Genomic DNA, 12,517 nt, shown 5'->3' on the forward strand with positions numbered 1-12,517 from the left:
CATCTTAGACATTGATGTTCTGCCAAAGTGCTCATAAAACATTTCAGAAGGACATTTATCTCTGTTGGGCTGGACTTGCTCTTTAATGAAGACTTTTATAAACTTCTCCTTAGATTATAAGTTACAATAAAATGCCAAATTGGTAGCTTTGTTGTAAGCATGCTTTTAGAATCCAAGTTATATCAGAAGCCTTTAGGGATTTAATCTTTATACTGTACTAATTATGTACCAAAAATATAGTGATGTTTCATAATGGGGTTGCTTTGACATTCGTTCAGAGCACAGGTAGGTGAATGCATTGACTTGCCAGATGTCTGTTATTTCAGGTGCTTAGTTTGCTCAGTTCAATTACTAAGCTAGAGAGAATGTTAGATTTCTTTGTGGGACAAAGGGATATGAAACAGAATAAAAATAGATTAGATAGGATTCTTTGGACATAATGAAAAGTTTTTGTTGCTGCATGAAAACATTGTAGAAAGTTGAAACAGACTACTAGGGGCGGTGGAGGATTTAGTTGAAGTTTGGAAACATCACTTTTCTTTGTTTTATATTACAATGTATTTCCAGGTAGTACTGCTTTAAAACAGTTTTAAAAAAAAAAAAAGATAATATAGGTGTTTTATAATACAGGATGTTTCTTGAGGTGGTAGTATGCATTTAAGTAATCCTGTGTGGACAAAATCAGTAAAAAATATGTGGCATTCGGAGACAGAAGATCCGAGGAAATTATTGGTGGTGTCACTAGGACTGGACGGCTGGAGTCAGTTAAAATAAAAACTACATTCTAGGTAAGTCTAAAATGTCAGTTTGCAATAGTCCTTGCTCCATCAGAATACTAGTACAGCATGAGCATTTATTATATAGGAATAAATACTAGTTGATTGGTGGTCCTTTTGGTGCAAATAAATGTGAATTCATGCTGTTGAATGTTCCATTCCCTGGCCATGAATTGTGGTATATTAAATATGTGATAGGATCCTCAGGTCCTTGTATAGAGTATGGATGGTATACAGCAATATAATAAATAAGACTCCTCTTCTCCTTATTAAGTAGTGAATATCTAAACAAAAAAGATCAGGTGATAATACGTAGATTTCTATGGTGACAAAATATCATGAAAAATGTGTGTGTACTTCTATTATTTGAACTCTAAGGATTGCTAATGATATTATACAATGCATTACAAATTTATTCCATATACATTTCAAATTGGTAATGTTTCATAAGAGGAAGATACAGAAAACAAAAACAAGTGGTTTAAATTACCATTCTACAATATTGTTGGCACATTCTTAATTTCTGACAGATTTACCTTTTCTCTGGGATACATGGATAACATGAACTCATGCTTACAGTATGGCTTATTTGGAAAATCCCAAGCACTCTGCATAGCAGAGCTAATAGTGGTCAATATAATACACATCCGTATGTTTCTATAACTGCAAGACTTTTCTTAGAGCTGCTATAATGATTTCAAGGTTACAGCCTGACCTCTAGTGCTGTCTTTCGGTATCTTTCTCAGCAGCAAGTATCTCTTACAATTTTTTGCTCTGACCAAAACATTTTATTGCAAGAGGGATTTTTAATAATGAAGCTCCTACTAATAGGAATTACATTTTTTAATGTGAATTCTCTGTGAGAACATTTTTTTAAAAAATAAAAGAAAAAATACTATACTTTTTTTTAGATTACTACATGAATTTTTTTTAAAAATGTTTTTTAAAAAAATGGTTTTTAAATATCCATAGAGGCAACAACTTCTAACAAACCATAACCCTATTTTGAAACCACATGTATTATAGGATATATAGCATTAATATCTTACCATACACATGTCCTGAATCCCCTTTAAATAAAAGGGAACTGGGACTTTCTCTCAATGGCAGTACCTCTGCCTAGTGGAATCTGGGTATACACTTACAGGTGACCCCACTAGGAAACAATAAACACACATGTACAAGTAACTAGTATACATTTATATAACTGGGAAAAAAGCAAGTGTAATTACATATACATAGCAACCCTGCCATGGGGTACCCATGGGGTCTTCCAACTCCAGGCACACAGTCTACCTAGGACACAGTCCCACACTCCACTCCTGGTGGACACACAGTCACAGTACCAAGAGCTCTTTACCCCAGTTAGTGCTACCTGCCCCGTATACCTCTCCTTTGGATAGAGTAGTGGCTCCCACAAAGCAGACTATCAACCCTTCCTCACACAAGGGACACATGCTGGGATTTTTCAATAACCTTTCCTCAGGCCAAAACTCACTGAGGGCTCACACACAACTGGTACAGGCATCGACAGCATCGCACGGGATTTTAATCTTCAGGCCGGCTCCAACACTTAGTTTTAGACCAGCCCCTATTTCTGATTTTCTTAGATTCACTTTCATCTGGTATGGTACATATGGATTGGAGGAAAGCTGATGTAATTCCAATATTTATAAAGGGATTTCTATCTAAGACTGGCAATTATAGACCAGTAAGTTTCACATCTATGGTGGGCAAATTATTTGAAGGCTTAAGGGATCACATTCAAAATTTTGTCCTAGTAAATGGCATTATGAGCAGCAATCAGCATGGCTTTATGAAGGATAGGTCATGTCAGACAAATTTGATTGCTTTTTATAATGAGGTAAGTAAGATGCTGGACAGTGGGGGAGCAGTAGGTGTGATCTATTTGGATTTTGCCAAAGTTTGATACCGTGCCCCACAAGCAACTACTTTCTAAACTAAGGTCTATTGGGCTTAATGAAGTCCTTTACAAATGGATAGAAAACTGGCTACATGATCGGGTACAGAGGGTGATCAATGTAAAGTCATGCACCTGGGATGTAAAAATATCCAAGCCACTTAATGGGACTGCACTAGGCAAATCCATTATGGAAAAGGACCTTGGAGTCCTTGTAGATGATAAACTTGGCTATAGCAAGTAATGCCAGTCAGCAGCATCAAGGACAAATAAGGTCTTGAGCTGTATTAAAAAGGGCATTGATTCATGGCAGGAAGCGGTCATTCTGCCACTTTATAAAGCACTGGACCAGTTTTGGTCTCCATCTCTCAAACAGGACATTATTGTATTAGAGAAGGGCAACTAAGCTGGTAAAAGGTATGGAAAATCTTAGCTATGAAGAAAGACTGGCCAAATTGGGGATGTTCACGCTGGAGAAGAGGCGCTTAAGGGGTGATATGATAAATAAGTATAAATATATAAGGGGATCATATAATAATCTCTCTAATGCTTTATTTACCAGTAGGTCTTTCCAGCTGACACGAGGTCACCCATTCCGATTAGAAGAAAAGAGGTTCCACCTAAATATTCAGAAGGGGTTTTTTACAATGAGAGCTGTGAAGATGTGGATTTTTTTCCCTGTGGTACAGGCTGATACATTAGATAACTTTAAGAAGGGGTTGGATGGCTTTTTAGCAAGTGAGTGAATACAGGGTTATGGAATATAGCTCATTGTACAAATTGATCCAGGGACTAGTCCCATTGCCATTTTGGAGTCAGGGAGGAATATTTTCCCCCTCTGAGGCAAATTGGAGAGGCTTTAGATGGGTTTTTTGCCTTCCTCTGGATCAACTGGCAGTTAGACAGGTTAAAAAAAAAGTTAAAAGGTTGAGTTACTTATACCCTTAATGGGTCTGCGCTAGGCAAATCCATTATGGAAAAGGACCTTGGAGTCCTTGTAGATATAAACTTGGCTATAGCTAGCAATGCCAGTCAGCAGCAACAAGGGCAAATAAGGTCTTGAGCCGTATTAAAAGGGGCAACTTTATAGAGCACTGGTAAGGCCCCATCTCATATATGCTGTACAGTTTTGGTCTCCAAACAGGACATTATTGAATTAGAGAGGGTACAGAGAAGGGCAACTAAGCTGGTAAAAGGTATGGGAAATCTTATCTATGAGGAAAGACTGCCTAAATTGGGGTTGTTCACACTGGAGAAGAGGCATTGAAAGGGGTGATAACTATGTATAAATATAAAAGATCAGCCATTCTGATTAGAAGAAAAGAGGTTCCATCTAAATATTCTGAAAGGGTTTTTTTACAGTGAGAGTTGTGAAGATGTGGAATTCTCTCCCTAAATTAGTGATACAGGCTGATACATTAGATAAGCTGTTAGATGGCTTTTAGCAAGTGAGGGAATACAGGGTTGTGGAACAAAGCTCATAGTACAAGTTGATCCAGGGAGTAGTCTGATTGCCATTTTTGGAGTCAGTAAGGAATTTTTTCCCCTTCTGAGGCAAATTGGAGAGGCTTTAAATAGGGTTTTTTTGCCTTCCTCTGGATCAACTAGCTATTAGGCAGGTTATATATATAGTTAAAAGGTTGAACTTGAAGGACATGTGTCTTTTTTCAACCTAACTTACTATGTGACTAATATGAAACACTCATTAGGAGTGTGAGGACATCCCAGCGTCTTTCACAGGAATCAATTACCAGCCAGCTCCTTTATGCTCTCTGCTGCCCCCAAGCTCCAAACAATTATCAGGGTGCTGTTATCCCCGAGCCCCTCAAGTGCATCATCACTAGTGATGAGCGAATCTGTCCCGCTTCAAAAAAAATTTGTGAAACTGCTGAAAAATCGTGAAACTGATTCAATAGGCGACAACATTTTTTTTTAAGCTCTTCAATTATTTACACGGATTCAAAAAATTTCTCACTCCAAATGCATTAAAGTCAATGGCCATTTTTCTTGCAGTGACTTTTTTGTCTCAACAACTTTAATGTCTCTGCGACTTTTTGTCCAAATGCTTTAAAGTAAATGGGCGTTTTTTTTGTCTCTGTGACAGTTTTGCTGTGGCGCCTTTTTTTGTTGCAGTGACATTTTTTGCTGCAAACAGTTGGCAACAGTTTCAAGAGTCAATTTGCAGGTGGTGAAATGCTGAATTCCCCTGCTCATCACTAATCACCGCCCATTTGGTTCTATCCATAGCCAGATACAATTTAAGTCCAAAACTTAGCTGGCCATAGCAGAGCATTTCCAACCATGTGGATATTTTCAGACTATAGGTGAACTTTACCCTATGGGTCCCTACAAAACAATATAAAATGTGCATATTTCCTACATTTTAGTATACATTCTGCCTTTATTAGAAGTATTAATTGCTCTTTAATTAAATTAGTGATATGAGATAGGATGTTTAGTAAATAAACTGAGAATATTTCATATGGACCTTCACGTGGTATTTTTGGCTAATGGGGATAAAAATGCTTAAAGTCGTTTTATATGGTGACATTGACATATACAGTAGATGAAGCTGTGTTTAAACCTTTTACTACATACGAGAAATGATAACTGAAGACATCCTCATCCTTAGTACAGTGTACAGTGTATTCAGTGATCCTCTATTTGTGCTATTTTAAATGATTTTCCTTAAATGGGTAGCAGCATACCCCTTTTTAACATGAGCTCAATGAACATCCTTTTTGCCAATTCTTTTAAATATCTTTCATTTGTATTTTATCAAAGGGATACTGTAAAAAAAAACAACATTTTTTTTAATTAATAAGAGCAGACCAGCACTGAAATCCATTTTTCCTAAAGAGCAAACTGATTTTTTTTTATATATCTAATTTTGAAATCTGAAATGGGACTAGGCATTTTGGGGTCCGTTTACTAAAGCGCGGTAAAAATATTCGCACAAAATATAGACAAATTTGTCGCCAAATATGTTTTCGCCAGTTTACTAACCTGCGGTAAATATACATTTTCGAATTTTCTTGCGCAAAAATATGTTTTCGCCAGTTATCGCATTCGCTGAAAATAACTCTACGTACACATTAACGCCTGGTTTACTAAACAGCGAAATGTGCAAAGGACTAAATTTACGCAAGAATATTCGCAACATTCTACCGCCACCTATGTAGTGGCGTAAAAGTATTTTTTCGCCAGAAAATTCTCAAGGGGCAGGAAATATACCATAATCCTTTTTTTTGTTACCCATCATTCTTTGCTGACAGGAGAGAGATCTGTAGCTATTACTGACAGGATGTTTTGGCTTCTGCTTCTATCTGGTGCAACAGCAGCAGTTTCAGCTCAGAGGTGTATTATTGGCAGCGGGCATCAAAGTCCAAGGATTCGTCAGCCTCTACACTTTTTTGGTTTCATTGTGATTGGCTACATTAAACTGTGCATTTCTACGAAGCAAAGAGATTGACTGGTATGATTTCTTGTTCATATGATTCTATTGGCAGAAGGGTTTATATGATGCATAAATGTTTGATTGGTGTCACTCTGGTAATGTTGTTGGATGGTATAATCATCAGTCAATAAAGTTTCTAAGTTTTGAAGATGCATTTCTGGCCATAAATGTCACAGTAAAATTTGCTATAATAACCGCCATAAAACAAGACTATTTTATAGCATATATATCCGCAAAAACGTAATTTGTCGCCAGAAAATTCGCAACTCGCTAAAATTACCACTTACGTAAGCTGGTTCCAGAACGTAGTTACCGTAAGTGATCGCAATGACTTCTGAGCGCATCGCTGTTTAGTAAACTTAGTCGCTGAGAATTTTCTGTCGGAAAAATATTCTCAGCGATAGCATGCGGAAACTTTAAGTCAGATACTTTAGTAAATGGACCCCATTGTCAGCTTCGAAGGTGCCAGTCATGTGACTTGTGCTCTGATAAACATCAGTCACTCTTTACTGCTGTACTGCAAGTTGGAGTGATATCAACCCCCCCCCCAGTAGTCCATCAGCAGAACAATGGGAAGGTAACCAGACAACAGCAATCGTAAAAACCCATGTCCCACATGTAGTTACACTGAGTAGGAGCCTGTCAGAAAGCACTGGGTATTTCTGAAAGCACATGACTAAGCAAAATGACATGAGATGGCTGCCTACACTTTTTGGGTCAGGAATTAAATTTTATATGGTAGAGTGAATTATTTGCAGTGTAAACAGTGTAATTTAGGAATAAAAACTACACCTTAAAAATCATGACAGAATCCCTTAAATGTAATGAAACCCATGTTCTGCTGTGAGTAATCTGGGGGTATTCATGTAACCCATGTTCTCCTTTGAGTAAACCAGGGGATATTTATGTAACCCTTGTTCTGTTTTGAGTAACCTGGGGGTATTAATATAACCCATGTTCTGCTTTGAGTAAACTAGGAATATTAATGTATCCCATATTCTGCTATGAGTAACCTGGGGGTATTCATGTAACCCATGTTCTGCTGTGAGTAAACTGGGGGTATTCATATAACTCATGCTCTGCTGTGAGTTAACTTGGGGTATTCATGTAACCTATGTATAGTTTTTAGTAAACCAGGGGTATTAATGTTGTATTAATGCTGACAGCTGGTCATGCTGCAGAAGGGACCTCATGTCTTTGTCTGGAAGGTTCTCATGGATGGAATCCACTTCACTCCGACTCTTGCTCAAGCGGAAGTTGAAGTCCCCAAACCAGAAGACATCATCAAATCGACTGGTCACATCGTCCGGATCGGAGTAAATAGGGTTTGTGTCGGAAACATTTCTAGGGAGCTGCAGGTCTTTGACGATCTTCTGGTAGTTCTGGATACTTATTTTTACTTTGGAATCTACTGCCACAAAGTGGGCATTGATAAAGAGGTTCCAAAGAATCTAAATGAAGCAGCCTGAGCCCCTTTAGTCTTGATCATTGGGAAGAATCTGGTGGTGATGTTTGCACATTCAACTGTGGAGCAGAACCCCACAAAATTTCATCTGATAATCAGTAACAGGTACAGGACACCGTGAGCTGCCGAGTGGAGCAAGACATAGCGATGACCCAGTGTCCGCTGAAGACAGTATTCCCATTCTTGCCTGTAGGGGCAGCCTTCTTGTACCCCAATAACATACAGGTCTTGTGCAGACTCGGCACCTGATGGAAAAAGGAAATCATCCAGTTTGTTTGGAAGATCCTTTTTCTCATTCATATTCCAGGGGCCGGTAAATATTCAAAGACTTTTCTGTGGAAGTCATCGTTCCAGTTCATCTTCTCCCAGTAAGCCTTCACCAACCAAGAGTCTCACTTCTAAAAGCTTCCTATGGCTGGTCTGTCTGGGAGAAACACTAGTGTACTCCTTAGTTGTGTAACTGGAATACCAGTCAATGACTAATCCACAGATAAATACCAGGAGAACAAAGAGATAAAATAGTAAGTTATTATCAGTCTCCTCATCTTCATCATCATCTATATCTTCACAGTCTGGGCTTCCTTCATGGAACTCCAGTGATGCCTGATGGGTATAAATAAGTGCCGTGAAGATCATGAATGTAAAAAGATGGGCCCAACCCATCCTCCTCCTGTAGGGATGCATCCAGTAATGGCCAACAGTCCAGTCAATGGCAACTGCCAATAGAAACATCATCGGGACAAATGAACTCAATGGGTAGATCTCTTCAATGCTCTCTTCAACATCTTCAAATCAAAATTCTTCTGGTACCAGGATTTCTGTCTGGGTCAGTGATGAACAATCAGAGGAATAAAGACATTGTTCTAATAAAATAAGAAAAGCTATGGAAGGTTGGAAATGTATTGTATGGGAAAGGTTGGGTATGGGGTTTTTTTTTACAGAGTTTCCTTCTCCTTTAAGCAAGAAATTGAAACCACTTTCACAACTTTCTATCTTCTGCCTAGTCAAGGTCTGAATAGAACTAAATACTAACCTTTTACATAATCTAACCAATACACCCACTTTATCCCATCAAATCATTCTGGGCAGACAGCCGAATGATAGAACAGCAGCAAGTGGAAATGAACTGGAGCTCCTCATCACTTCTTTATTTGCTGATGCTACACACATTGGCAGATATGGTGCATTGACACATTAGATTTTTAAACATGCCCAATCCCTGAACCACTCAATATCCATATCTAATGGTTATGCATTGGAAACAGACCACAATACAATTACCTTGTGCAATTTCATTGCTACTTGTATGGTCAGCTTAAAAGGTAAAACAAATTACAAGACCAGTGATAAACCACTGTATAATAAATTGTTCATTATTTGAATGCCTAACAAAGGCTGCAGGTTTGGGAAGGGAGGTTTTTGTTTATACTGAGCTCTTATATCCATACGCTTGACTTGGCAAATAAGATAAGATTTTCCATGCTAACTTCTATTTAACTGTGAATAAAAGTTGCATTTGCCTATAGGGTATGTGCAATTTTGGTTGTTGCTTTTGTTAAAAGGGAAATTTCACCTTACAGTAAACCTTTACTATGTAATAGGCCTATATTTAGATTGTGCCCCTGAGCTGCTAATAAAAAAGTAGCACTGGGATCTTTGTTATTACTCTAGGCAGCTACATCATTCTCCCTTTCAAGTTAAAAGGGGCATAGAGTCACGGGAGGAGGGGGTCATTCTTCCACTTTATAGAGCACTGCTAAGGCCCCATCTAGAATATGCCGTACAGTTTTGGTCTCCATCACTTAAACAGGACATTATTGTTTTAGAGAAGGTGCAGAGAAGGGCAACTAAGATGGTTAAATCTTAGCTATGAGGAAAGACTGACCAAATTGGGGATATACACACTGGAGAAGAGGTGCTTAAGGGGTGATATGATAAATATGTATAAATATATAAGGGGATCATATAATAATCTCTTTAATGCTTTATTTACCAGTAGGTCTTTCCAGCTGACACAAGGTCACCCATTCCAATTAGAAGAAAAGAGGTTCCGCCTAAATATTCGGAAAGGTTTTTTTTTTACAGTGAGAGCTGTGAAGATGTGGAATTCTCTCCCTGAATCAGTAGTACAGGCTGATACATTAGATAGCTTTAAGAAGGGGTTGGATGGCTTTTTAGCAAGTGAAGGAATACAGGGTTACGGAAGATAGCTCATAGTACAAGTTGATCCAGGGACTCGTCTGATGCATGCTTAATCAATAATACATCAGCAAAAGCTAGTAAAAGCAAAATGCAAGAAAACAAAGCATCCAGCTGTTAATATTTCTGCTCAACAAGTTAAGACATAACAAAACACAAGTTATACGTTTCTTTTGAATTGCAAGGGCTTATCCTTGGCATAAGAAGGGTTACCTTTATCACAAAAGTAGATGCAGAAATACACACAAACATCCACACAGAGGGATGCACACGTAGGAGCTTGCTCTCGTCTAAAAATGCTTTTTAATATGTTTTTAAAACTCCAGTAGATGGCAGTCTCTGCATAAAAATAGGTTTACTCAATAAATGCTAAATATAGTTGCTTAATGATTAGACAATAAAATATCTGTTAATATTGTTATTGATAATACTCGTATCTATATACAGTATGTGAAGCATATTTACATACATATTCACAATTTCAAAATGCATTATCAGCAACTGAATACAAAAAGGGTAATACATTTTACTGAACAAATATGTTAATGTTACTTACATTGTTATGGCAGGTGCTTATTGTCACAAAATGAAGATGGAGTAATTCTGGTGCTTTTTTCTTTTGTGTATTTGTTGCCTTTGAGATGCAGTGAATTTGGATGGTTGTAATTGTATAAGAGTTTATAGAGTAAATCTGTCACAGTGGTATAGGTTAAGAAAGTAGAACATGATTATACAGTACATATTCCTGGTGGTACCTGTGCTGGCCAAACAAAGTGGTAAATAGCTCATATATAACTGACATAGTGCTTATAGTTTGGTGCAGAAAAAGAACCTTAATTCTACACAATTTGGAAAAATATTATAGGCCTTATTTACAGTGGAAACACACTGTGCAAAGCAATAAAATGAAAAAAAAAAAAAAAAACGAAGTTAACACTTACCCTATTCACACGGTACTTGTACTTGTACACATGCTCCTAACAACTTGTAGCAATCTCAATGCACTGATGCACTTTTTAAAGAAAACTGGCACATATAAAGCATGTAACAACAGTGGGATTTTAGTGTAAATGATTCTAACCTCATGTGTACAAATGCAACACACATCCGTAGAAGTACAGCTACCACAATAAAAAGCATTTTCTAAAAATAAAAGGAATAAAAACATACCTCACACTGCACATGACCTGGCCTTGTCCAAAATATGCAACGCATACAAAGTCAACACTTTCTAGGAAACTATTGACAAAAGGTGCTGAGACAATCGAGTGCAGGTGGTTTTGTGGCTTTTTTGGGGATGCTTAAAAATATGATGTGTCGAGTGTGCCATTACCTGTACGCCAAAAATGAGAAGTATAAACTACCTGCTTTGTTTAATCTTCTCAGTGCAATATACTGGGAGATGTTTTGTAAGTGTAGTGTAGGACCTGGAACATAATACTCCCAATTACCTTTACAACTTCCTTCCAGAATATACTGTAACAAACAAGGGAAATTATGCAATGAGGCTGTGACCACAAAATACATATAGTCAAATACAAGAGGTCCTCTGCACTCAACCCATTATCAATATATTTAAGACATTGAGACATTTTGGGGGAAATGTAATAAAATTTGCAAACAGCAAAACTTTGTGAATAAAAATTCATTAGGCCTTAATTGCACATTGCGAACCTTCAACACCTGCTCTGCAGTTTCATGAAATATTTTGTCACAAAAAAATACATACAAACAATTGTTTGTACATATATTGCAATATATTTAAGCTGGCCAACTATGTCATACACTCAGCTCACTCAACTCAACTATAACAAACAAGGGAAAGCTGTGCTCACCAGTAATTTTTGAAATATTAAAATGAGTTGCAAAGAAGCTACAAGAGTGCAGAAGACTTTTATTTGTCCATATCAATTTTTTGTTCACAGCCTCATTGCAACTCCGTTTAACATGGTGAGCACAACTTTCCCTTGTTTGTTATAGTTATACAGCAGCAGCAGTGACCAGCTCCATGTTGTAGCTCCCACCCTTCCAATACACAATATATGAGACCAGTGCCTATGGCAACAGAAGTTAGAAACTAATATAGTGCAGTATATTTAATAAATGAAATGTCACCCTTCCCAGCTATAGTCAGGTGATCCCACATTTTTTTTTAGCTTAAGACACAAAATGTATAAATATCTTGAATTTATTGGTAATGGATTGAGTTAAGAGGGGCTCTTGTATTTGTCTATACACGCATACAGTGTGTGTGTGTGTGTGTGTGTGTATATATATATATACTGTATTTATGGGTAATATTACATTTATTTCTAAATAAGTCTCTTCCAAAATAAAGGTGGAGGAAGCACTACGAAGCACTGTGCACTTACATTATCTACAAATTAGCTTGAGCCATTGCTAAGGCAACAATTCCATACAAATTACACTCTTCTAAGTGCAGCCACAGAAAAACACTACTAAGCAATTTTGCAGACTTTCTTTCAATGTTCAAATAGCACAAGAAACAATTTAGGCAGGCCACATTCATGGTTTACAAATTAACAAAACTGTTAATGTTTACAATTTTACATTTGTTACATTCAGATAGAACATCTCAAGGACAATGTTTTGATGCTGCATTTAGCATTATCATAACTTTTACCCTGCCACTAGGATAAATCAGATAACCAAATGTTAACCAAATGAACCAAATAAAA

The sequence above is a fragment of the Xenopus laevis genome, chromosome 3S (assembly GCF_017654675.1).
Source record: "Xenopus laevis strain J_2021 chromosome 3S, Xenopus_laevis_v10.1, whole genome shotgun sequence".
Lineage (NCBI taxonomy): Eukaryota > Metazoa > Chordata > Amphibia > Anura > Pipidae > Xenopus > Xenopus laevis.